Source organism: Myiozetetes cayanensis, unplaced genomic scaffold, assembly GCF_022539395.1.
Source record: "Myiozetetes cayanensis isolate MyiCay16 unplaced genomic scaffold, myiCay2020 scf14, whole genome shotgun sequence".
Taxonomy (NCBI): Eukaryota; Metazoa; Chordata; class Aves; order Passeriformes; family Tyrannidae; genus Myiozetetes; species Myiozetetes cayanensis.
In genome coordinates this window covers 3,313,488-3,339,353 of record NW_026087048.1, presented here as the reverse complement: position 1 = coordinate 3,339,353, position 25,866 = coordinate 3,313,488, and the positions used below count along the sequence as shown (strand labels likewise).

Genomic DNA, 25,866 nt, shown 5'->3' with positions numbered 1-25,866 from the left:
TTTTCCAGGAGTCAGTCATTTGTCAGCTAGCTGGCCAATTTCCACCTGCTTGATGTGAGAATGGTGTATCCAACTTTCTTTTCCTAAAATTTTAACAGCAAAATAGAGACGCAGTAAGATGATATTTGGCCCTTCCCACTTGGGTTCCAATTTGAATTTCCATGAGAACATGTTAATTAAAATTACATCTCCAGGTTGTATGTCAGGTACCTGTATTTCCAGAGGCGTGGGCTGATACCATTGAGCATATTTCTCTTTATTTTCAAACCCTTCTGCATATATATGATGTATTGGGTCAGCCATTCATCAGATCAGACCAGCAGGTATCTGAACTGGGTATTACCTCCTTTAACAAGGCTCTGGGTCAGCATTTCTTGTTGGGGAGGCCTGATAACTGATGTATTATCACTAGGAAGTGGACTCGTTGCTGCTATGTCAGCCAAAGTATTTCCTTCTCTAATTTCTGTAGTGGCCTTGGTATGGGCTGGACAATGTATTACAGCAATTTCTTTGGGTAGCTGGGCTGATTCCAGCATTTGTGCACTTCTTCTCCTTTGGATACTTTTTTCCCCAATGATGTGAAAAGTCCTTGTTCCTGCCATAGCATTGCCATTGTGTGGCACACCCTGAGAGCATAACCAAGAGTTTTTTGGCTTGTTTCCCTTTTCCCAGATGTTCTGTACACATATCAGGGCTACCAGTTCACCCTGTCTTTGCTGAGAGTGTGCTGTGGTTACACTAAGCAATTAATATCCTCTATTTCTTTTCAAGGTGAGGAGCCAGTCCCTCATCTTTACAGCTGGGTGTTTGTACGTCCCATGCCTGGTGGTGCTCCTGTTTGCAGAGCTGATAACTGATGGCAGGGAAGACTTTACTGTCTGAGGAATACTTATGCAAACAAGCACAGTGGTTTAATAGGGAACACCCGGAGAAATCTCTGAAGAAAGCGCAGTAAATTCCCCTTCATGTGGATTTATGGGGAGATTTTTCACAGATATTTATAGTTTCCCAGGTGCGTTGTTGTGACTCCTTAGCACAGATTAGAATGGTGCGCTCCAGGAGCTGATGAGAGGAGAACGTTGATGGGGCAGCCCCGTGTTCATACCAGGATGCGAGCAGCGAATGGCTCCTTAATCCTCGGGTGAGTTCCCACTGTGTGTGGCAGGTTGTGGCCCCGCCAGTGCCAGCTGAGCACCTGGAGAGCCTGGTGAGCAGGGCTAGGTGAATTTAGGTGGCCCTGATTAATAGAGATGGTCCTGGTGCAATGCAAGGGCAGGTCACTTCCTTCCTGCTCACAGTGGCATGGCCCTGCCTGAGGGTGCTGCTGTGGGACAACTTGCCCTGCAGGGCTGGGCCCCACCAATACCCCACAGTTACCCTCCTATACCACCTGCTGCTGTCCATAGCCAACCCATTGAACCACATCTCTTTCTCTCTTTCTCTTCCTTTCCAGGTTTCTTGCCTTGCCAGCAGGTCCTTGTAGGATTTTGGCTCTGGTAAGTGCAATCACTTTTCTTCTTGCTGAGTGCATGCCAATGTGAAAGCATTGTATGGTGCTGGTGGAGCAGTGAGGCCAGGCACCATCACTGCTCCCCAGGCAGGTGTAAGAGCCTGAGTGAGCCTCTCTTAAGGAGCCAGCTCCCGGCACACTTCACCCCGGCACAAATTATTTCCCCACTGTGTAAAAATAGGCTGAAATACATTTATCACTGCCTTTCCGTAATCCACAAAGGGAAACTGTGTGGGCATCTTTAATCCTTCCTGGGTAAACTTTGTCAGATGGGAATTGAAAACTTCGACTGAGTGATTGGCACAATGATTGCAATAAAAGCTGGGAGGGTTCTGCCGCTGGGTGGGACTCAGGGTCCTTTGGAACAATAAGAAAGTGGAGTGATGGGTGGAAGGAGAGCCTTCCTGGGGACCTTTGCAGAGGAGCCAGGCTTAGAGAAGCATTTAGGACTTGGAAGAAATGTAAAAGTCAGAGGATGCAGCCCTGGTTGCAAGCTAGTGTCGTTACCTGTAACCTTTCCAGGAATGGGCTCCTCTCAGGCCACCCTCTCTGCCACCAGCCCCCTGGCTGACTTTATCCTGGGGAACCCAGTGGGTAGAAGGATAAAATTTCTGGGCTTTCTTGGGCTTGAGTCCCTGTGCCATCCAGTGTTTGATGTTTTCACACTTCTAAAATCCCCATGGGTTTTCCATCCTTACCTTTAACCCAGCAGAAAGGGTCCTGCTTCTGTGCTGGGATAAATCAGCAGGACTGTCTTGCAGTCAGCGCAGTTGCCATGTATTGTGTCATCTTCACCTTTGTCCTCTTGATGTGTTCTCTTTAAAAAATATGTATTTATCAAAAAAGCAGCATTTCTGTTTGATGCTATCTGTTGGGTTGATAATTCAGTCCCATGGAAGGCAGTGTGCTCAAGGATTGGCCACCACTGTCCTGGACTGCATGGCCCCGTCGAACTTGAGGGTTTTTCTTTTCTTTAGCAGCAAATAGTTCGCTAGCTGGGGCCTAAAATTCTCAAAGGGAGGGTTGTTATGGTGATCTCAGGGTTTTGGGTGCTGCTGGCATGGACTTGCTGTGAGACAGACCTGTTCTGGGATGGGAACACCACTGTCTGGAGCATATCAAACCACGGCAAGGGGCGAGGGCAGGTTGTGAATCCTGGTGCCTGGAGGACTGCCCTGATGTCCTCTCTCTGTGCATCCATCTCACTGGAGGGCATCTGGCGTGGCATCAGCTCACCACAAAACCTATTCCTAACTCCAAAACTGTGGAGAGACTCCTGATCCATGATGCTTTGCTCGTGACCTTGGCAGCCTCAGCTGGAAGCAGCTCAGACCCTCGGGAGAGCTGTGCTGTGATGAGCAAGCAGCATTGCTGTGTTGGGTGCTACTCCAGCACATGGCAAAACTCCAGCCAATGGGTGGACGAACTGACCAAGTGATTTTTCTCTATAAGGGCTGTGCTACATTGGGAAGTGAACATAACAGCTCTGTCTTCACAGATGATTCCTGCAGGAGCAGCTCTGGCCACGCTTCTGCCAGCAGCAAAGAGCAAGTGTCTGTGGCTGCAGAGTGGGGATGGGGAGAACAGGACCCACCAGTCTTCAGAAAAGAGGGGAAAGTGGCAAATGGCCTGGATGAGGGGGCAGTGGGGGGAGAAGTGGCTGAGGGGGTAGAATTGCCTCTCCTGAAGCATGGTAATTGGCTCATGGCTTCTTCTCCCCAATCCTCTTACACCCCTCCCATTGCACATCTCTCACCAGATGCGGCCATGAGTGTTAGCAGAGATAAAAGCTCTCTTCCCACACGGGCTCTTCTTCCCCAGCATGCTTAATCATGAGCCAACGTGGCAAACAGCCTTCCTGAGAGATGCCCCAGGCTTGGCTCCTCACTCTCCCTCCCTCCGTGCATTTTGCCTCTGCTCCCACTCTGCCCCACACCCTGGGGCTCCCTGCACGCCCCTGCAGCCTGCGCGGCCATCACGTGCCTCTGATAAATGAGCTTCATCTGCACCCAAAATTAATCACATTGTCAGGCTGGCAGAGGATGAGGCAGCTGCTCTGAAATGCCCGAATCCCTGGCTAATTTATTACAGGGGTTGGATGCAGAGCTGCTCTGCAGCTCCTGCTGCATGGGGACATGCTCTGGAGAGGTGGATGGTAACGAGGAGCTGCGAGGCTTGGGCGTGAATGGCTTGGGAGGAGGTATTGTCCTTCTTCCCAGAGCTAAGACATTGATTTTCAATGAGGAGAACCTGGTGGGAGACTTCTTGCATCCAGGAGGGCTGATGCTGCTGGTGACAACCCGGCTCCTCTGAGCCACCTTGGACCTGGAAGCTGATGTGTCCTCCTGCACTGGAGCATGCTCAGGAACCCAGAGCAGAAGACTAATGAGGAAAATGAATATGAGGGAATTATTCCAGGATTTCCAAAACCGTGGTGTTTGCGGACGGTGGAAGCAGGAGGCACCCAGCCAAGCTGATGTGTCTTGTTCACTTAATTACTCCATCACTGCTCATCAGAAACAAAGTGTTCACCATCTGTGTGCCCACAGCACATGTGCTGCCTGTGACAGGCTGGGATTGATGTGGAAGACCAGCCCCAGAGCTGGGGGCTCTAAGCTGTGCCAGTTCCTGGTAGAGGACACGTGGGTCGAGGGCCAGTTCTGGTGTTCGCTCCTGGTGTTGTGCATCTTTTCAGGATCCACATCATCCTGCTTGTTTGTTGCCAGCTGCTCCTCTGCATTTCAGTATGGGTTTGCTGGACACACCCTCTTCTCCTAGGTCCATCCCTAGGACAGATGCAGGTTCCTCCAATATATTCACCCTCACTTGCCTTGTGGTAATTAATTGCTGATTCCAGACCAGACTCAGCTCTGGAGTGCTTGTTAACTAATTGGATGCCTTCCAACAAATCCCAGCAGTCTCTCCACAGTGGGAAAGCCGTGTGTTCCTCGTCTGCTCCCTGATTGCTTTGTCCCTCTGTAGTGGATGGGAGCACCTTGGAAGAGATCTGCTGTGGCTGCTCTCCTGGAACTCGCAGTGGGCTGCTGACAACAAGGCAAGGTACTTCCTGGGATTGCAAAATAATGGACAGCAAAGCAAAGCACAAAGTAGATGCCCCATACAGTGACTGATGACTGTGCTCCCAGCTGGTGGAAGGGGCTGGGAACCTGCTCTGCCTGCTGGTCTCTCAGAGTTTCACAATGACTCTCTTTGCAGATGTTGTCAGATGTGGGTTTTTACGTCATGGCCCAGCAGAAATGCAGGAAAACTGTTGTCCTTTGCAATCTGAGGCTCTGTGTTGCCTATGTTTTTTGGTCTCCTGTTTTTAGAGAAAAGAGCTTTTTATCAATAGAAATTGAGTTGCTGGTGCTCCCAGCAGCTTTCCTAGACAAAAACATTGAGTTGCTTTTGTTAAAACTTTAAATCTTAACTCATAAGGGAATGGACTCCCCTAGATCTGCCATAAAGCTGGTGTTCAGATAAACATGGCATTTTGGGGAGGGAGAAAGGGTGGTTTAGTCTCCTTCAATATGTGCCTGTGATGGCCTCATGGGGTCTCTGGCTGTCAGACACCAGCATTTGTGGTCAGCTGAGAAAGAGATGATGGAAAGCTCAGTCTGAGCATCTCTGAGCCTCCTCCTCAGACCCTGCAGCCTGCTGGGCTGACCTGGGGTTTTGCTCCCTCCTCACCCGCATGTGTTGGAGTGGATTTTGGGGTTGTGCTAGTGACTCCAAGCTCTTAGGAGAGGCAGATGTGTGCATGGCTGTGAGCCGGGTGACATGTCTGACCTGGTGTTCATCCTTATTTCTAGTCCCTCAGGGCCTGTGGGGTATAAGGCAGCCTTCAGTCAATACAGAGAAACAACTACTGTTCTCTTGGCTCAGTTGCATGTTTACAGCAAGCTGCTGCTGTGGAAGAAAGGGCTTCCATGGATGCCACTCCTAACCACTGGGTGATGGATCCCAGTGGTCAGCATTGCTCAGCCTTGTTGGGGCTGCCTGCTTCACCAGGCTGCCTTATTCTTTTCATATGCTTGTATTTTTTTAAGTCAGGGCTACAGCTGGGGCTTTGTAGGCACCCCTTTGCCAACACATGACTGGCTTATGCTGCTGTTGAGTGGAGATGCCAGGGAAGAACTGGAGAACAACTGAGACGTGCTGTGGGAATTGGGAGGTGCATGGTGATGCCAGGGCAAGAACAAATTCAACAGGAATAGGAAATAACAGCTTGGGTTGCCAAAGCCCCTGTTGAGAGAGTGGTAGGCAGCGCTCCTTGGGAGTCTGGCAGCAGAGGACAGCAATGTTGGGCAACTCCAAAAGATGTCTTTGGCTTGGGTTGTGTGAGGAGGAGGAGGAGGAGTGAGGATCAATTGGTCTCACAGAGGTAGCTGGGCTGCTGCTGGTGCTGGGACAGGGCAGCACCTGCTGCCAGAGTCAGGCCTGGGCAGCCGTTGCTGGCTCTCCTCAGCATTTACATCAGCTTGCTAGGAGGGAGCACATGGGATGCTCCAGGGATGCTGAGCCACCTCAGCAGAAGGAAAGGCTTGTCTGCCCAAAGAAAAGGCTTTTTCCAGTCTCCAGCCTCTGTCAGAGACTGGGGAAAGCCAGCTGTGGCTATTTTGAAACACTTTGCAGTGGAGTTGCCCAAGTCTTTTTAGGACTCAAGAGTTCAGTTTCTGATACGACCTGCTCCCTAGAAATTCAAACAAACTGTCTGTGTACCAGAAGCCAGGGCAACACTTAAGGACTTGTCATGGCAGGGCTGGCACCAGCAAATTTGCTGCCTGCTTTTTCTTAGGTGCAAATAACGGTGCCACAAAGCACACCAGACTTCAATATCCATTAACAGTCCTCTGTTCTCTGCTCCTCCAATCTTTTATCAGTGCCAACAAACTGGAAGTGTTTCTTTGGGTCTAGTCTAGTCCCAGGGTAGTAAATTTGGCATATTCTGTCCCTCTGTCTCTTGCAGAATCCATATGGATGTAATGGATTTAGTGGCATCTTGCATTTTCCTCTGGCCAGGCACATATAACAGTATTTCACCCTGGCACCCAGCACTGCAAAACCCCTGCACCCATGTTTTGGAGAGGGCTGTGCTGTGAAGCACCCACCTGTTCCTTCTCCAAGCTCAGTCTTTGGGGATGTGGTGTGGTTTGAAGGGGGTTCAGCATGGTTTGTGTGGTGTTTCAGCATGGGTTGTGTTTGCTTGAGCCACCATGACAGCATGGTGTGACTCCACAGAGCCTGATTTCTAGTCCCTGTAATTAAAAACCCAGCTGCTGAGATCTTTTATATGTATTCAAATTGAGGCTTGGCGGGCTTGGGTAGCAGGGAGCTTGCCTCGGTGACCAGGAAGATTTATTGTGTTCTTAAAGCAATCTCCATCTTACCTTGGCCAGGATGGGAAGGGATCTGAGCATGTCAGAGATACTTTTAGGGGCTGAGCCAGTGGAAAACTTTGGTGTGTTACTGCTGATACCCGGCCCATGGGCAAAGAAGTGGGAGCTACCTTAGAGATGAGGTCTCCAGACACCAAAAGGGGTACCCAGAGCCCCCTAAGGCACATAGGGGCTACATTTTGTGTTGAGGTATTGAAGGGAGAAGAGGGCTCAGCATCTGGAGATTTTCCAGGCAGTGCCTGAGCCGAGCCTAAGTACATCTGCCTCATCCCACTGGAGCTGGCAGTGAGAAGATGGCTGCCCCCCTGAACCAAACCCCTGTATTCCACATTTGTCCATCACCAGTGATAATGTGCTGAGAAATAAATGTCACTTACAAAATTTATGGGAGAGCTGCTTTGCTAGTCTCCTTTTTAAGGTTACACTAAAAATTAAATCGCATTTTCCCCCGAAGGGCAGTCTGTCACCGTAAAAAAAAACGTCCCGACGTGTCACAGAGCGTACGCTGGGATCGAGGGGCAGGGCCACGCGAACGGCACCGCTCACGTGGCTGGTTGGCTGAGGAAAATCGTTATTTTTGTACGTACGCTTTGTATGGCAATTTCCTGGCTGCACACACAAATTAAAAAAAAAAAAAAAATCAGAGTTACGCAAGCTCGGAACTGAGTTCCCAATATAAAACCTGGCGTGTGACTTATTTATGCAACCAAAGCATAAAGCCCTCTCTGATGCGGGCAGGCGTGGCATGGCCTCCCGCTCCTTCTCAGGTGGAGCATCCCATCCCGGCAGGACCTGACATTCCAGAACCCCATGGCATAGGCCCCATCAGCTTGCAGGAGGTGGGTTTTTTTTGAGGTTAAGCAAAGGATCAGTGAGGCTTTGAGGGACGTTGTGCCCTCCTGCCCCAAGCTGTGGGGTGGCAGTTCAGGGTCTGGCTCTCCCCACATGCTGTGTGCCTGAAGGGGGCTCTGTGGCTGGGGGATGTTCATCAGCTCTGGCAGCGGAGCTAATACGACTAAGGGCTTTTCTCACCCTCCACTCAGTGCTCATTAACATCTCCCTTCTAAGGAGTTTATGAGCGTCGCTTCATCTGGCTGCAGCTTTGGCTGGTGATGAGAGGAGTGTGTGAGCCAGCTCAGGGAGGAAGGCTCCCCCAGGGCTGTGAGTGCTGCCTGGCCGGCAGTGGGGCCACAGAGGGAGGGGATGTGGCTGGAAGAGCTGCTGTGCCATTCCATGCGGTGCCGTGCAGTGCCATGCAATTCCACCAAGCCCAACACTTCCATCAGGGAGCCCTATTTATACCAGGGATTGGGAGCTGGGAAAGGCAGATGCCCTGTCTGAGGGAGGGTGAGGCTGCCTGCCTGGTAGCCTGTGAATGGAGACCTACAAACAGCTTCTCTGCGGTGTCACAGCCCCGTCCTCTGCGTGGGCAGGGAGAGAACCCAGTTTTGGAACCCTCCTTCCCAGCTCTCACAGTCCAGAACCACGAGAGGTATTTTTTCTTGGTCTTACAAGTAGGTCTTGAGATTACCTCTAAGCAGGTGCTTCACAGCCTGTAATAAAACCCTCCTATGTGCCACACAAAGCCGTTCACAGCAGCAAGGCCAGGGTTTTGCCTGCTGCCTCTACCCTGTGCTCTCCTTTTGTCCCTGTCCAGCTCTCCTGGGGACATCTGGAGCAGGCTGTCATGAGTTCTGACCCCTGCCCAGCAAAGTTTGGTTGCTGAAGGTGCTTCTAGACTTTCCATGGTGGGTCCCAGACGTCTTTTTTGTCATCTGAAATGTGTCAATCTGTGTTGAACCAAAGAAGAAAAGTATCTTTGATATTTTCTTTTCTGAATATTTTAATTTTTCCACCAAGAGAACCTGAATTTCCCATGAAAATTGTGTTTCCTGTTTGAAAACAGGTTGTTAACATGCCACTCAGCATTACTGAAGGCTGCTTTTCCAGGGGCTAATACCTGAAGATTGACTGATTTCAATATCTAGCACACTACACCCTCTGATGCAGCCTTTTCCCTACATCATCAGGGTTTTTGTGCTATTCCTTTCTCTAGTGTGGATCCTCCAGTGCCTCAAAAGACCCGGGCTCCTGCTGCAGCCTGGCTCAGCTGAGCCAAGGAAGGCCTCTCCGCTCTATCCGCCTGCCTATTTCCATGAAACCTCCAGGAATTTAATAATGTTGAGATTTCCAGCTGTCACTCACACACTGTTGAATTTGACTGATGAACTGGAGAGTAATTAGGGGAGACTTAAAACGCTTGGGAGCACGTGATGACACAAGACTTGTTTTCTTAAGGAAACCATACAAAAAAAAGAAAAGAAGAAATCTAAAAGTACCTCTTTTCAAATTTTTTGCTTGTTCTACCTGCAGATAGCAGTTGACTGGCTGTGAGGGAGCTTGGGCTGTGCCTTGGGTGGTGACAGCCAGCACTGAATGCTGTATGGGCAGGATGGGTGCTCTGATCCCTGCAGTCCACGGGGACATGGGGCCGAGAGCTTGGTGCAATGACTTTGGTCCTTTGGAGGTGACACTGGGTGTGAATTAAAGACATGGCATGAGCATCTCCAGTGGTGTGCTGTTTCAGGGCAGACCCATCAACTCAGAGTCATCTTTTACAAATAGAGGAGATTTAAATTAAAACCATGGATTGTTAACAGTCTATTATCCTGCACATTCTGCAAAATAGCAGAACATCCTTTAAAATAGCTGTTAAAACGCTGAATGGCGCTGCCATGAAGGGACTTTGGCTGGTTGCTGGAGGTGCTGCCTTCAGCCCGAGGTGTGTGTCCTGCTCTGGGACACCTTGCTGGGTTACAGGAGGTCTGGGCTGAAGCAATGAACGGCAGGGTTGGAGGTGATGCCTGATTGATTTGTGTAGCTTGTGTGCCCCATCTTGCCCTTTGGAAGGAGGTCATCACTGCTTGGGGGCGAAGAGCAGGCAGGGACGTGCCAAGGGAGCTACCGAGCCTGTTACTGTGTCAGGGGAAAGCATGAAAGATGCTGCCTAAGGCATGTGGTGGGGCCTCGTGCTTCAGGCAGGAGGAGGAGGGCTGCCGATGGAGCTGCAGCTCGTGGTCAACTCGCTGCCCTCCAGGATTTGGCTCGTGTCTGGGATGCTCAGAGAAACCCACATGATGCCTTACACAGCTGCCTGCCCATGCCAGATCTTGTTCCCCTTCCCCGCTCCTCTGTCTGTGCTGGGGGGTGGCTCAGTGCCAGGCTTTTTATGCTCTTTCTTTTTGTCTTTTTCAATGAGAATAAATCTTCCATCCGTTGACTGTGAGACTGTGCTGCAAACAAAGTCGTACAAATCTTGTGGGTTTTTTACAGCCACCTCCATCTTCCAGGTTGACTGTTTGCAGCTCAATCCGTGCCCAGAGTTGGACAGTCCAGTCCTGCTGGCTAGGATGGAACTTAACCTCGTCTGGTAGATGATGGAGGCAGGGATGGGGACCTGCTCTGCCACCCTCATGGCATGATGGTGTCTCCACTCGCCTTGAAGGAAAGGGAAAACGTGTGGCTGGGAGGAGGCAGACGTGGAGCAAGGAAAACTGCCTCATTTTGCTTAATTATGACTGACTGTGACAGCCTGCATCTTTAGTTTGAAAAGTATCTGTGAGGTACGGGCTGCTTCTCTCAAACAGGATAATTATGTTAATTAAAATGCTTTCTTTATAGCAGTTCTGATTAATAAAAACAGTTCCAGTGCTCTCTTTAAACACGCTAACCTTCTGTTGTGCAGGAAAACTGGCTTTTCTCAGCAATTTATGACTTTTAGAACAGATTACAGTGGGACAGCCTGCTGCTTTCACACAGTAACGCTTCCTCCCCGGGGGAGAGCAAGGCAGCCCACCACCACAGTGCCCTGCTCGCGGGGAACAGACGGAGGAGAGCAGTCGGGCAGCGATGCCGGAGCAGGCAGCAACATGTGCCCGTGTGGGAGCCGTGGATGGGAGGCGTCAGGGAGCTCTGCGAGAGTGCCAGGGAATAAAAATACCACTTATTTCTCTAATTGCTGTTTATTTCCTCGGCAAAGTATTGGGATAATTAACAAGCTCCCAATTAAGAAAAAAATTGTGTGGAGAGGAAAAAACAGGTACGGGTGCCAAGGCAGCTGAGTTTGTGCCAGAGCGTGGTCAGGAGCAGGGGGTGGTGGTCCCTCTTGCTGAACCACAAGTGGGATGGGGCCCTTCAGGGGACTCCAGGACTCTGGAGGACATGGTGATTTCCCAGCTCCTCACCAGAGACCTTCACTAGGAAGATGGTTGTGCTCCCAGAGGTTTGAAAGGTTAGCCTGACCATTGGTGTTCTGTCTCTTGGCTGGTTTGCTGGTTCTTGGAGGGGTTCAATTCTTGTGTGTGGAGGTGCAAAGCCCCTGAGCGCAGTCTGATGTGGGTTTGGAGAGGGGCTGAGCATCTACCACCCTCCAGTGGGAAGGGCCTGGTGTCTTTGCAGGTAGCTCTGAAAATACAGTCAACAGGCAGCCCAGTACATCACTTGCTGCTCCTAAGGAGAATGGGATTGCCACACACTTGTCCCCAAATGCCAGTCCCCCAGGAAGGTGCATCTTCCCACTGTGGCAAGAGGGTTTTGTGTCCTTCCTTCCCTCCCCTCCTTTTCCTTTTTCCACATCTGTCCCTTGGCTTGCCATCCCTGCTGGCAGATGGTGCCTTACGCTGGGCCAGGTGCTGGAGTAACATGTGAAGTGGTTCTCAGCTCCCACTTAAACTTCCCAAGCCCAGCAAGGAGCTTCTACATAGGGGTAGTGATTTACATCAGGTCTCTTCCTCTATGCCCAGGAAGGGACCCTCCAGCAGCCCATCCCCAGGCTCAAGGACTGCTGCTGAGCCCTCTCCTTTGGCAGGTGCTTTGGAAAAGGGTGGCACCATCATGTTGCCTTGCAGACAGCTGGCCAGAGGGGCTCAAAGGACTTTGGGTCTGTTCTGCTCTGCTCTTGTAGAAGAGGAGGAAAGTGAGTGCTTTTGTCCCTGACTCTGTGAAATACTGCATGGGACAAACTGCCCTTGCCCAGAGAGGTGACAGCATTAGTTTGCCATCCAGCTGTGACTCCTGACAGAGGGCAGGGTGGCTGGGTGACTTCACTGGGTTCTCCTGACCTGGGTGAACTGCTGGCAGGCAGCCCTGCTCCTCCTTTCTTGCCACATTTGAAGTGGTTTTGGGAAGGATTCATGGGGGAAAGGAGGAGTATAGACCCCTACAGGCTTTAGAGTATTGAGTATAAGCCATTAGAGGGTGGTGAGGGGCTGTGGGGTGAATCTCCCACATACATGCAGCAAGTCAGCTCTGTTTTCTTGTGTGGTTGAACCCTGCAGAGCTCGATGAGCAGGGCAGTCACTCAGGGAAGCCATCCAGAGATTCCCCACAGGTTGTCCCCCAAACCTGGGGGGCTGCAGCCACCCCAGCATGGCTCCAGCCCCCTGGCACAGCTCTTTCTCTGCCCTGCAGGCTTGGCTGGGGCTGGCTACGCTCTGCTCTTCTCCTCGCTGCCCCGTTTACCTCTGCTATATTTACATGTCTATTTTATGATTTCAATTTTTAATGCTTTTGCTCTTTGAAGATGCTTAATGCTTTGGAGTGGAACATTTTCTTCTGAGTCCTGAGTGCCAATTGAGGACAGACCAATAAATCAGCTAATAACTGGAACCTCATTTTCTGCTCCCATGGCTGCAAGTTAACCCTCCTTGTGCCGCCTGGGCTGTCCTGGTGCTTCCCATCTCCCCAGGCAGGAGAGCTGCCAGTGCCAGCTCTGAACATCCTTTGGCTGGGCAATATCAGACCTTTGGGGTTCCTGTGCTGGGCTGTATCTTAAGTGGTAGTTTCTGGACATATCTTAAGTGATGATTTCCAGCTATATCTCAAGTGATGGTTTCCAGCTGCCACCTTCTTTCCCCTTCTGTCATCACTGGTCCCAACATCCCACTGGGGCAGCAGAGCTGGAGATTAGCAAGGCAGCCTGTAGAGAAGAGGGAAACATGGTGGATGGGGCTGGCAAATAACCCAGTGAGACCCAAGCTCCTCAGGCTGGAACATCCCGTCCAAGTGCCACCTTCGTGGTTTTGTGATGCCGCAAAATCCAGGACCTCTAACTGCACTTTGCAGGAATGACATCCAGAGAAAACCTCTTCCCTGCTGCTTGCACAAGCGCTCTGGCACCTGACAACTTGTGGCAGAATGGGAGGAACCCCTCAGGAAGGCATCCCATCTCCCTTTCGCTGGCAGCTGGAGCCGATGAATCCCCAGCGCAGGAGTACGTGCTCCGCACTGTGAGTCTAACAGAGAGTGGCAGATCTTAGGTAAATCTTCTTTCCAGCTATTCAGCCTAGCCCCTAAGGGCTGAGGACTTCCCACACTGCTGCCCTCATTAGTCCAACTATATTTCCTGTTCTCATTCATCTCAATACTATCTAACCCTATAAAGAAGCACCTGCTTTTACCCAGTCCTGCAGCGAGTTCTGCAGGGTGCTCACAGGGCATCTGTGCTTTCCCTCTGCACGTACATACCTGGGGGCTTGAGGATTCAGGTGCTCCCCCTGCTCTCAAGATGCCTTCCCTGAGACAGGTTGCTGGCCTCACCTTGCTCTAATACTTTATTTCCTGTTGAATTATGAAAGCACTGCTTGCATCACCTGGCAGATGGCCACGGAGCTGCCTCTCAGCTGCACTTTCACATCTGACTTGAAGATGTTTGCGTGCATTAGCCTCGTCTGCTCTGCATCTGGAGCCACGCTGCATCCATGGGCTACACTAACATGGGGTGCCCAGTGCCTGGGGGAAGCCTTGCCTTGCAGAAAGCAGCTAGCCCCGGTCTCTGCTCCCCACAGGCAGCTGTGGTGCTGTACAGTGGGCAGAGGTGCAGGCAGGCCAGGCAGGGGGGACCCCTGGGCCAGCAGCACGTGGGGGCTGAACACACCAGTGTCATGTGGTGAGCCCTGCAAGGCAGGAGGGCTTGGCACCCCCATGCCCTGGTCCCCCAGAAGCCGTGGCAGAGACACTCTGGTCTCTCTGCACCCTGGCACCAGCCTGGTGCCCTTGGCACTGCTGCTCCAGAGGGGGAGCGGGGTTTCACAGGGCTCCATGGCTGCCTAATGAGGTGCTGAACCTTCATTAAATGCTCTGTGAGCACCAGGCACTCCTCCTGTGCCCTTCCTCTGCCACAGAAACACAGGGCTGCATAGCAATAAACCAAGGCCATGGGCATGCTATTCCCCACCTTTGTTTTTTAAACAGGTGTCTCTGATGCTGTGGGTTTGCTTCTGGGGGCTGGGGCTGTGCTTCAGGTGCCTGGTAAAACCAGGGGTGGGCTCAGCCAGGGTTTGATTCCAACTTTTGCTGTCAGAAGTGACTTGTCCCTAGGGAACACTCATAGTGCCTGCCTCGGTGCAGCCTGGTACCCAGCTTGGTTTTGGCAAGGCAGGACTGCCCAGGGGTGGTTGGCAGAGCTGCTCTTGTGCACAGCTGATGGTTCAGACTGCCCATTGCCAGATCCATCATTCCCAGAGAGTGCTGGGAGAGGATGGAGAAGGGAACAGCGCCCTTCTTCCAGCCTCCTGCTCTATTGCGCTCCAATGGCCTGCCTTGTGTTTATCCATAATTACATTGTGGTGACATGGTTATGATTTCCAAACCTATACAAATGCTTAATAACCCATGGGAATGCGTTTCTGTTCATTAAGGGGCATAGATTGGATCAACTTCCCTTGGTCCTGCACAAGCCAAACACGGGGCAGCATCTCAAGGTTGGTCCCCTCTCTACTGGGGACCTGCCCTGGAGGGACACCACCTCCATCCCCTACATCATCCATGAGATGCTCTGGAAATGCAGGCAGAGGGTATCAGGGATAAAATTTTCCATTGGAAAATACTTTTTTTTTTTATCAGACTGCATTATCAGAATAGGAATGTAGCCATGAAACCAAAATTCAGGTGGGAGAGTATTGAAGCAAATCATTCTGGCTTCCATCTGTTGACAGCGTCCAGGAAACTCAAACGTGTCTCTTTGATTTGATGTGTTTTGACTTTTATGTTTTAATTTAATATCCAGGTTGTATTTAACATTTTATTACGGTTCGTGCTTGAGAAATGAAATACTTTTTCCCTTACTGTGGCAGAATTCCTGAATATTTCCCAGCAAAATGCAAGGGCTTGGGTTTTTCCTGAGTCCTGTTCTGCAGGTGATTTTGATTCACCGAGTTCAGTGCAAAACAAAATTTTTAATTTAGGAAGCTTGCACAGACCAGCTATTGCATTTTCTGAAAATTCATGGCTTTTTGATTACATGTGCCCTGCAAATGCCCCAGAGCAGATCTGGCTACGTGGGAAAGCAGCGTCTGTCCTAGTCTGGTATTTGGAGGGGCTGCTGAGGCAACTCAGAGGTAGATTTATTTATGGCTTTGACCTAATCAGCGAGGGGTGGAGGTGTCCTGTACTGGTAGGGGTCCATTGCTGGGGAAAGTGCTGGGAGATGGCAGATCCCTCTGGTAGGATGGCACGTGGTGAATCCCTCTTCCCTTCTGCGGGTCAGTCAGACCACTCTGCTCCCACTGTGACTCTAACAGGACTGGGGGTGCACAGACTAAAGCCACCTTTACACCCCCAGTGAACTTCCACTTGAGCAGAAGGAAAGTGGAGCTGCAAGCAGAGCTCGGGGCAACCGGAATGCTGCCTGTTGGCTGCTGGCATGCACGTGAGCATGTGTGTGGGTGTTTGTGCATGCATGTAGGGATAAAGCCACTTTCCAGGCAGTTCTTTTAACAATCAAATGACAGCTTGTTTGCTGCTAGGATTGCAGGCCTGCCTGGCAGAGGCTCCACACTAGAACTTTGGAAGCTGCTGCCAGCGAATAGCCAAACGCATTTGTACGGCATTAGTTGACAGCATGTTCCAGCCTTCAGCTCTGGTGGGGGGGGGAAAAATCATCTCCCTGATATATGTGTTTCAACACCAATTATCCAAGCCTCATTTGCTCTAGACTCACAAGACCATGTCCCCTGACATCTACTAATTGCATTAAAGATCTCTCATTATCCTAATTCTACCAGATGCAGGGCTGGAGTGGCTCAGGCCCAGGTTTTCAGGGGGGCACACGTGTGTGAGCACGTGGGGCAGAGAGTGCATCCCATGGCAGGCAGGGCACACACAGCCAATGCTGGCAGCAGCGGTGTTTCCTCCCCAGGCCTGTGTCCCTGTTTATTCACAGTTGGGTTGTGGCTGCTCCCCTGGGCAGGATGTGACTGGTTGGCTCAGAGCAGCTCGGTGGTGCCGTCCCTGCGGCCCCTGCGGTGTCGGGCACCGTGATGGGAGCGGTGCTGTGCCAGCACTCTGCACCATACGCCGCCAAGCACGAGCCCGCTCCCTCCTCTTTGCCAAATACTTATTGTTCCTGCTTTGAACTTATGCAGAGCAAGGTTTGCCAAGGCTCCAACATGAATCATTAATTAATTCCTTTTTTTTTGGTGTGGTTTTTCTTTTTGTTGTTGTTGCTTTTCTTATTTTGTGTGTGTGTGTGTGTGTGTGTTTTGTTGTTGTTGGATTTTGGTTTTGTTTTGTTTTTCTTTGTACACATGTTCTTTTGCTTTGATAATTGAAAATAAGGAAGAGGAGGCACTTTAGGGGCAGGAGAGCAGAGGTGCATTTGGGACCATTTCACTATCCACAGTCAGGAGGGTTCCATGGGTGCCCTGCTTGTTCTGGCTCCTTGGGCTGGGCTGTAGTTCCTGCTAGTGGCTGTGGGCACCCAGATTCCTCCTCCTCAGCCTCAGCCTTCATCCTACCTATTGGGTTGCATGTTAGCAAACACTGACCTCTGGCTGTGAGCATCCCTCTGCCCTTGCCATCCTCTTCCTGTACCCTGTGGCATGATTGGGTCTCCTCTGGCAATCACAGTGCTGTGGGTGCCCTTTGCCAAGAGCTTTGTTGGATGCAGGAGCCCTGAGGCTGAGCAACAGCATGGAATTGCATTGCTTCCTTTGGAAACGTCATTCCCTGACAAGGTCTCTGGAAATTCTGGTGGAGGCAGCAAGCTCAGCAGGGAACCAAGGAAAGGCTTGGAAAGGAAAAGGCAAATAAAGAGGACAGAAAGGTCTCATTAAAAGAGAAAAATACATTTTCATTTAGTGGGGTAGCCTCAGGACTGCAGGAGGAGCAGAGGAGGGCAGTAAGATCTGCATGGCGGCTGACAACCCAACTTCTTGTACACTGTGTACTCCAGTCCCTGACCATCCCTTGGGCTCCTTGCTGCAGTATTCCAGTGCCTTGTCGGACTGGGGAGTCCCAGGTGGGTTGGTCTCATGGTGCTGAAGAGAGGGACCAGCGTTGGCCATAGCCACAGAGGGAAGGCTGGGGCAGCAAGCTCTGTTTCCATACACCAGAGCTCAGGGACTGCAGGAATGGGTTTGCAGTGGTGCCCAGGCCCTTGATGAGCTCTTGCCATTTCCACCCTCTTTCTGGTGTAATAACTTGTTCCTTATTGACATTTTTATTCCGAACACAGGGAAAATGCCAGCACGGTAATTGCAGTACATGTAAAGCAAGGCACTCTGCCATATCCTGTAGATCATTTCCTTCCCCCTTTCCCCAGCTTGTAAGGCCCAGGTGGAAGTGAGCAGTGGCTTGGCTGGAGAGTGGGATACAGGGACCCACATGTGCCATGGAGCTGCCACGGACAGGTGGGTGGGACACAGGTACCGTCCCCTCCTCTGCGGTGACTCGTGGGGCACAGCAGGGCTGGGAATAACACCAGGTCTAATTGCTCTACTAACAGCTAGACCCACTGCCTCCAGGAACACTTACATCTGCAGATATCTTGTGGTTTCTAATACCATCAGAAATCCCTCTTGCTCTCATGTTTACCAGCATGCAATTGCAACCCCTTGATGTCTGCGTAACAGCCTTCCATCTCTTGGTTCCCCACAAAGAGTGACAGAGCTACAGCAATCTGGAAGGAGGCAAACAAGAAGCAAAAACCCACTGGGATCTGGGGAAAAAATCTGTGTCCTGCAGGATGTAAATCAAAAATAGAAGTGCTTTTCCCTCCCTCCACCCCAAAAGCATTTGATAAACACATAACGTAGGAAATACAGAATTTTGCAAAGCCACGGTAGCCACCTTTTCTCATGCGGTAAGCCAGAAAATGTTTACTGCACGAACAGAGCAGAAGCTCTAATGTTGTAAAATGATAGTGCTGGAGAGCCATCTGCTTATTGACTGAAGTCTGGAGCATGGGCTTTCTGCTCCCGTGCCTTAGAAGTGGGTGTGCACACGTGTGTGCCAGGGATGCACGCTGCATGTGTGCTGCCAACAGGATTACTTATGCCCAGGGGTTGGTTGTTCATGCTTGGAGAGACCTGGGGGTGCTGTTGGGTTGTGCCAGGATGGGCCGTGGCACGGTGGCTGGAGATGGCAGGCACTGGCAGTGCAGGAGGAGGGTGTCCTCCCCTACCCCCCTGCAACTCACAGCCCTGGTTTGCAAAGCAGGTGATAGAAGAGCAAACATGAGGCAAACAAGCAGCCCCATGGGCTTAGGGACTCTCAGAATGGCTTTGGAGGGAGATTTCACTGCCACAGCACCGACAGGGTGCAGGTCAGAGGGCTCAGCACAGACCTTTCATGGATTTGCATCCGATGAGATCTGTGTGCATCCCAGGCTCCTCCTGCTAAGGTCTCTGAGCCACGCCAGCACATGGTTGCCTGGAGTTAAGTGGGGGATTATGCATGTGTGAATGGTTGGCATTGAACTCCTAAACTCTGGAAATCAAATTGTGCCCTGCAGAACGGCTGTCCCGCTCCCGCTGAGGTCAGGGGGATTTGTGGCTGCTTGTAAGAGAGTCAAATCTGTTTTTCCTTCCCCCGCTGAAGGTTGTGCCACAGTGCCCTCAGCATCTGGCTAATCCAGCTGGTGCCCTTCACCCACAGACAGACCTGCACATCACCAGTGGCTGCTGAGGCCACGGTGTCCTTGGTAGCCCAACCCACACAGGGGAGCAGCAGGGACCCCCTGGATACCCATCACTGTGACAGCCTGGCTGTGAGAATCAGTCTGCAAGTCTCCATGGCAGTGAATTTGATCTGTAAGCATTGTTTTGATGACAGGAGTGGTGAAATAACACCCGGGGGACAGGAGGGAATACCAAAATTATGATATTGCCCTTTGGAATTATTTCACGGTCAATGTAGCTTTCCTGTCCTCACGGTGATATTTTACCCAGCTGTTGCTGAGTGGATCCCTATCTTATATTAATCCATTTCTGTGGATGCTCAGAATGAAATGTTATATTCCCCCCAGCCCTCCTGCTGTCCATTTTCTTTCCAAGCAGCAAGCTGCCACCGCTCGGGCAGCGGTGCTTGCCTGCTGCTGGGAATTCTGATCGGCTGTTGAGGAGCAGGAATGGGGTACAGACTCGTTCATCCACCTGCTCTCTCCCAAGCTGCTCTTGTATTATTGATAACTCAGGGCTGAGTGATTACTACATATTTAAATTTATTTTAATTCCTTATGATTGCTGCTATGATTAAAGGATGTGCCAGGTTGTACGTCGACTGGTAGTGATTAGGCACTACAAGCCATGGCAGAGATAACATTCAGGGCCTAGCTCAGTGAGGCTGATAGATAAGACAGGACTGGTTTTCCCATGCAAGTCTTTGTCCCAGACCTGCAGAGGGATTTCGGTGTCTCCATTTCCTCGGTTTCAGTTGGGGTGTGTCTGGGTCCTGGCCTTCAGTTCAATGCTGGGGTGTCCCCGTGCCCTGGGATTGTTTGCTCCAAGCCAGGCAGGAGGGAGTGGCTTTGCCTGGGCATCGAGAAACAGAACCAAACTTTACTGTCACTTGTTTTTTTCCAACCTGTCCCAATTTTTAATAGAATTATGAACTTTGGGCTAGAGTTATAAAGGTGTTATAGAACACCACAGAGTATCCTGAGTTGAAAGGGATCTCCAAGTATCATCCAACCCAGTTATCTTAGGCACTTAGGCACCTAAGGATGGAGAGAGAAGCTGGGGAAGATGAGGTGTCTACACCCTCTTCACTTGCCCCATAGACACCCACCTACATTTTAAATGTCACAACATCTAGGCATTAGGGCCAGGTAAAGCTAATTGTGTGAGTAATTCTGTTGACTTAGTTATTCCTGTAAACATTGACAGAATCAGCCCTCCTATTCCTCAACAGAAAACACTTCCCAGCAGAAAATACAAACAAATTGCTCTTCATATCATAACATTTTAAAATAAAAATATCAATAAGGAGCTAAGTCAAAACTGCATTTTAGATTCAACAGATTATTCAGCAGAAAACATAAAAACAATGAAGCTTCTCTGAGGATGATAATCATCAGCACACACAGACGTATTGCTTCTTCAAATCAGAAAATCTCAATACCCAAGATCAGTAGAAAACTAAGTAGAAAATGCTTTTTATAGGATTCAAATTCCAATTAAATTAGAGCAGATTATTCAACAAGAAAGCCTACAAAATGAAGTCTCGGTTTATGTATTGGAAAGCAAAATGCAAATATGTTGCTTTCCGGCTCGCAGGGTTTCAAACCAAAAGACAAACTTACTTTAAGTAAAAATCATTTCATTCAAATTCTGGGGGAATCGACTCAAGTAACTGATCCTCAACTGAATTATTCAGCTTTTTTATCAACAGACTTATTTCTTCCCTCTTTATTCTTAATTTGCCTATTCATAAATCCCACTGCTTTGTCAGTCACAAGAAATACTTTCCAGTGGCTTTGACAAAGCAAAAATTAGCAGGGAAGGGAACTGGCACATGAACGCCTCACTGCAGAATACTTCCTTGCAGCGTAAGGTATTTTGCTCTTCCTGGAGCTCTAATGCCAGCAGAAATCAATGAGATATCTCAGCTCACCCTCCCTCACAGTGCTTGCTGCAGGGCTTCAACCAGGCCTTGGTCCTCTGTGGTGCCTGCCTTGGCCCCGTGGTCCCCGGCAGCTGGGCTGGGGGATCCCGATCCTGCTGCTCCACTCGGGATCCCTGCAACATCCCCGGGGGAAGAGCTCTGCTTTCAGCAGCTCTGCATGGGGCTAAAAGATCCTGCTGAGGCAGAAGATCGTGGTCTCCAGTCAACAGCTTTGTTACTCTGTTTGCTTTGGTCTTAACAAATGATGTCTTCTTTCCAGCCTGGAATTGCCTGGCTTTGTCTTGGAGCTGTTGGATCTCATTATGTGAGCTTGTGAGGGTCATGGGTGTTTCTAGAGGGAAACACTGGTGATCATAAATCTTTCCTTTTGATCTGCAAACATCAGTCTCTGCTGATCTGAGGAAGGTTACAGCAAGAGTTTGAGTCAGAGCGGTAGAACTAGATGAAAATCTTATTTCTGTAATTTTATTAGGAATTGAGAAATACTTTAACAGGGAGATTAAATGTATCATTAAATACAGAACTTCAAAAGAAGAAAGGTATTTGTTCAACCTACACACTGGAGGAGTTGTAGGACCTTAGAAACAATTTGTAAAACCTCATTAGGTAGGAGAAGGCTCTGCAAATCCATCCAGCTTTCCAAAAGAACTTCAAACCTTCCTTTTCCCTCCAGTCTGCAGCAATTTGCTGCTGTGTCTGTGGAGCAGTAACCTGCCTGCAGGCACCATTAGCCATTGAGCTGCATCCTGGGACCCTGGGGATGTGATGTGGTATATAAAAGCAGGCAGGGTCCCTCCTTGTAACTACTTCTGATTCTCCCTGTTTCCCCAGGCAACAGGGTCACCGTGAGGCTCGTGTTAGTGGAAGGAGTGGAAAGAGCGGTGGAGGCCTTAGGTCAGAGGTGGGACTTTGGGGATGACATGTAGTCTTCCTTCTGCTCTTGTGTCTCTGCTGCAAAGTGGCTTCCTGTCCTCATCCCCTTGTTTTGAGTTGCCACAGAAGCAGCACTGTGATGCTAATGCCGTTTTCCCCTCTCTCAGTGGGTTGGAAAGGCTCCTCTCATGGAGCGAGCAGACCCTGTAGCTAATGCTGCTGCTTAACACTGTCCTCACACTGCCCAAGCTGCCTTCTGTCTGGTGGCAGAGGATGTAGATTTAGGGGGAGAAGGTCTCTTATCACCCTCCTTCCAGATTTCAATGTCCACCTGACACGTAGAGGGTGGCAGCAGAATGAAACCCCAGCCTATATCCTCTTCCCCACGTGACCTCTGCCTTGTCCCCAGGAGGGAAGAGCTGAAGAGCTGTTATGGGTGCCACACAGCAGAGGGGCTGGTATTCTTCCAGGATGGAGCTTTGTGAAACCCTCAGCACTGCTGAGATGGCAGCTTTTAGGTTCTACCTTGGGCACAACTAGGAGACAGTTCAACTTTTGCTGGAAGAAAGGGTCAAAACAGAAGAGAGGGGCTGCCCATGCTCTGGGAAGCTGGGGAGGGAAAGGGAGGGAGAAGGAAAGGGAGGAGAGATAATAGGAGAGGATGCAGGATGGCAGAGGACTGCTCCCTCCATCTTGTTGCCCATTAGTGTGGCTGGAACAGCCCACAGTGTCCCCTCCCTGCAGAGGGTTTTTCTGCAGAGCTCTTCGCTCCACCAGGAGGGAATGAGAAAGCAATGTCAAATATATGTTTGAAATGTCAACAGAAGGGCCCTGCAAGATTGACTGCAGTCTTGTGAAATATTTAATTCTTTCTCTCCTTATGAAGAGAGATATTCTGGTTGAAAGATTTATGCAGAGGGAGCAGGGTAAGGGAGGAGGGGGAGAGAAGCAGGCGAGGAGAGGGAGGGATGGGATGGCTCCCTCTTTCACTGTACCCCTAACAGGGTGACTGTTTGGTCTGCCTGCCTATTACTCATCGCGGGAAATGCTGGCTGTTGCTTCATTTTCTCAGCCTCCTTTATTTCTATCAGCATATTTTCCCTTTCTGCTGCCTTTATCTCTGTACAGGCGTCTATTGCAAAGCACCTGCCCACCTGCACTCCTGCTCCCCAGCCCCGAACAGCCCCAGCACAGCTCACCCCAAAGCTGGGGGACACCAGCGGTGGCTCAGGGCCCTTGCTGGGACAGCCACGAGGGAGCCATTCACACCAAATCATACAGAGGGGTGGCATATTGACCAGGATACCCATTTTCCAAGCCTGAAGGTTTTATGCTGCCTAAGAGTGAGGTCTTGCTTTCCCATGTGGGATGCGAGTGTGTCTGATGCTGCAGATCTGAGGGGACACAGCACCTAACCAGGCTGAGGGGGAGAGGGAGGGCAAGGGAAGCATTCCCATTACCTGCTCCCTTCTCAGCCCCATCACCTCCTCTGCTTCCAAAGGCTCGCTGCCTGTCCATCTGCCTGCTGAATAATAATAAAAAAAAAAAATAAAAAATAGCGATAATCCATCTGAGGTCCTGTGAGAGAACTGGCTCAGGAAGCAACTCCCCAGCCCCGCAATTCCTGATGCAGAAAAGAAGTAAGTTCCCACCGGCAACAGGAAGAGAGATGCAAAATTCCAATAGCAATAAAGGGAAAAAAAAAATTCTCGAAAAATCTCCTTTTGATTCCACTGAATAAGGTTTTTTTAATATACTTCCATTTTGATAGTTGCTTTTCGTTTCTAGTTCTTTTTTGCAAACTATAAATTACCTTAGATTTATTAACCTAAAAATTGATTTTCTTTCATTTCAAATGTGTCAAAAACGGGACATTTTGACCTTCTGAGCCTTTTTCCAGGATTTTTGTGAAATGGGTAATTTGTCACAATGGATCCTTTTTTTGGAAAGCTTTGAATTTCAACAAACTGGTATTTACTGCTGAAAACGCAGTGAGTTGACAAATTCCCAAACCAGCTCTATTCAGGCAGTGTCTGTGATTTCAGGTTTCCAGAGCAGAGCAGAGCAAGATTTTGGTACGTGAGAGGGAGCTTTCACACCCTGGGTGGGGACACATCCTGAGAATGGGTGCCTCTTGGACTTTTCCAGCTCTCTGTGCAGAGACTTGGAGCTGAAAATGGTGCCTGAGTCCCCTGGGCCACCCATGTCCCTGCTGTGCTCTGCACAGGGCAGAGCAGCTCCATGACTGCCCTTGCACCTCTCCGCTGAAACCACAAGTACTGGCATCACTGGCATCAGTGCTGTTGGTCTCACTGCAGCGTTAAACCTTGATAAATGCATATTTAATATTTAATTGGTCTTTAGAAAGCATAAATAGGCAGGATACTAAATGCAACTCCTCGGGCAGAATGAGGTGAGTAATGTATGTTACCCAGTGACTGGTGGCATCTGCAAAATGCACTTAGTGTGGTTTGAAACCAAAGCTTGGGAGGTATTTCCTGCTCTCATTTTTCAGACAGAGTTTATAGGATGCTCAAACACGGGACTTTCACTCTGGCAGTGAGATGTGGGCCTTTGTTACACACCATCCACCGCGTCTGCTAACGAGGTCATCAGAGGTTCTCCTGCTCCAGCCTCTGCTGGTGGCCTCAACCAAGAAGGACCTGGGAGTTCCAGACATTAAACACAGCTTCCTGAGGGTCCATCAGGTTTTGTGCCATTTTCTGTAGGAGAGAAAAAGCACTGGGAAGTCGAAATTGGAATGAGGTTATGGAACAAATTTAGGGGTCTGAGTCCCAGGGCAATTCCTCCAGCCACGCTGCAGCAGTATGAAGTTGCATCTGCTCGGGATTTTGCAGGATTTGCCCACAAATTCCCAACTTCAGCTGTGCCAGGTTTTCAAGGGACTTCAGCTCCAGCACCACGTGTCCTGGAGTCAGTCTGTGCCTTGGGAAGTCAATTCCACTGGGCCACTGAGACATGAGATCACAATCCAGAGCTTGGGCCTGGCCAAGAGCAAGTTATGGGCTCTAAAGCAGATGTATGGGCAGATAACCCTTGGGAAAATTAAAACAAGCCAAAAAATGCCTCTACTCAAACATCTTTTGAAGTTCACAGGAAGTTGAACTGGTGTGCAGAGGGAAAATGTAGGTTTTTGGGTAATCTGGCATTCATTTGTCCCCCTAACCAGCAGTCCTCACAGGGGAGATGGCAGTGCTATGAAGAGCATCCTCCCCTCCATCTCCAGCACACTCGTCTGACTCCTTCAGTGTCGCCAGCACAAGTGGTGGGTGAACCTCCACGCGTTCACAGGCTGATTTTTTCAATCAGAGGAGCACTTAAGCTGCCCAGAGTTCAGGTACTTGTCTCTCCGATGCCACTCCAGCGCGAACAAGTGGGCTGGAGATCCCAAGGGAAGAAGCTTTGCTACGGAGTTGCCAGTGCCTGAGGCTCGTGGGCTGGGGGTGGCACGAAAATAGCCGCTCTTCCAGCTCGGCTCCCTGCTCACCCACAGCAGTGTCTGAGCCACCATCAGCTGCTTCTAAATATGGAGCAATGCTGCAGGCCCTCGGCAGCAACGCCAGGGAGCTGCCGCTAAATGCTCTGGAATAATGATCCTGCTGCTAGGCGGCCCTGGAAGAGCACAGGCAAGAGGAGGGAGCGGAAGCAGCAACAGCAGTAATAACCAAGGAGTGATCCAGCAGGGAAGGGTTTTGATCTGAGGGCTGGGTGACAGGTCTGCTGGGGCTTTTCTTGTGCAGCTTGAGAGAGGGATCTGGGATTTGTTGGGGGGGGGGAAGTAAGAAGCAGGAGCTATGCCTCGCCCACATGGCATCCAGCCCGCTGCAGCCATGTTCTGTGTGCAACAGGGACATCCCTGCACGGGCAATGCCTTCTGCTCTTCCTCTCTCCAGACGGAGCGGGCGGGGGTGGCTGCAAGTCTGGATCAGCCAGATCTCACAGCCATGCCATATCGTGCAGGCAATCCCTGCCTATCCTCTCCCTGCTGCCTGCCCGGGGCTGAGCTGGCTGCCACCCTGTGCCGACCACAGGAGCAGCGTTTCCCACCCAGGAAACACACATACTGGTCCTTCTCCTCTCATGAAGCTCCTCAAAACCCACCCAAAGCAAGATATAAGAAGCCACCATAGTCCTGCAGGAGCTGGAAGCGTCTGACTCTCT

General features: G+C 50.3%; 1 protein-coding gene across 4 annotated transcripts in view; it reads left to right on the top strand.

Annotated features, from left to right (window-relative positions):
• Positions 1-25,866, top strand: part of LINGO1 (leucine rich repeat and Ig domain containing 1) — a 152,648-nt gene that overhangs the window by 49,141 nt on the left and 77,641 nt on the right. For all 4 annotated transcript variants that reach the window (XR_007628123.1, XM_050309233.1, XM_050309235.1 and 1 more), the window contains one exon: positions 1,454-1,496. The gene's annotated coding sequence lies outside the window, so the exon portion shown is untranslated. The remainder of the gene's footprint in view (positions 1-1,453; positions 1,497-25,866) is intronic.